At 35.9% G+C, this 1,068-nt stretch overlaps 1 protein-coding gene across 1 annotated transcript in view; it reads left to right on the forward strand.

The window, feature by feature from the left end:
• Positions 1 to 82: 82 nt before the first annotated feature.
• The window catches only part of LOC106011105, a gene marked incomplete in the record, with an annotated part of 5,999 nt that continues 5,013 nt past the window's right edge, over positions 83 to 1,068 (forward strand). Inside the window, 1 exon segment of the mRNA XM_013079520.1 lies at positions 83 to 144.

Raw genomic sequence — 1,068 nt, forward strand, 5'->3', positions numbered from 1 at the left:
GGGGGTAATTCCTAATTAGTCTATTTCGTCATAAATATCCGGAATAAAAACCTGTTGTTATTTGAGTTAAAAGCTCAAGTGAACGGGAAACTTGCACAGTTTGGCAAACTTTCACAGCACGAGGACTGTTAAGTACGGTGTTACGTAAGTTTTATAATGGTTTAGGACTTGTGTATGCCTACTTCATTTTGTGATCTATATATATAAACATGTATGTCTTAAGAATGAATAACTGACTAGATTGAACCTTGTGCTTGAACCAGTTTGACTCAAAACACGCTTTCTTTGATGTTTTCCTTCAAGTTAGATTAAATTTAGACCCAAATTCGATAATTTTGGTTTTTTATGCTCTTGACTCTTGATGCGTATTTAAAAAAAAAGAAAAGTATGCCTATACTTGAGAAACATCGTCCAAAATTATTCGTCTATGTTGTAAAAAAAGCAACAACAGAGTAGGCCCTTTAAAATTTACATATTATCAAACCTTACGTTTTTTCCGTTTAAAAAAAAGAAAGAAACGAACAAATCAGCCTTCGATTTGCATTTAAATTTATTCTCTGGACTATACAGATTACAGAAAAGAAAAGAAAACTTAATTTTGAAAACTTACTGGAAATTAGACTCTGAGATTCAATGCGTCATATTTATGGGTTTTCGAGCTCATTGTCTTCACTGGAAGAAACATCTATCCTAGATATTACCCCCCCCCCCCCCCCCTCAAAAAAAAAGAAGAAGAAAAAAGAAGCAAAATAACAACAACCGAGAAGTCCAAACGGGGAATCAGGCTTACTCTGCTCACCTCTCTTGCCTCAACAGCAGTCTGCTTCGACTATAAAGACTACCCGGAAATAGCAGTTCACAAGAGAGCGACAAAAGAAATACTGGAAAAATGAAGATAGTAAGGATGAGGAAAGAAAAAGCAGCAGTTCCCCCTATGTTGTTCCGGCACTTCCGGCACAGTATGATTATGAGCATGACATTGATAAATCAGCCCATTTACAATTCTACTGTGTATAAGACAAAACATGTTGTTATCCCCCCTTTGGGAATGGCATAAAGACACTATAG

The sequence above is a fragment of the Aplysia californica genome, unplaced genomic scaffold (genome assembly GCF_000002075.1).
Source record: "Aplysia californica isolate F4 #8 unplaced genomic scaffold, AplCal3.0 scaffold00055, whole genome shotgun sequence".
In the NCBI taxonomy this organism is placed as follows: domain Eukaryota; kingdom Metazoa; phylum Mollusca; class Gastropoda; order Aplysiida; family Aplysiidae; genus Aplysia; species Aplysia californica.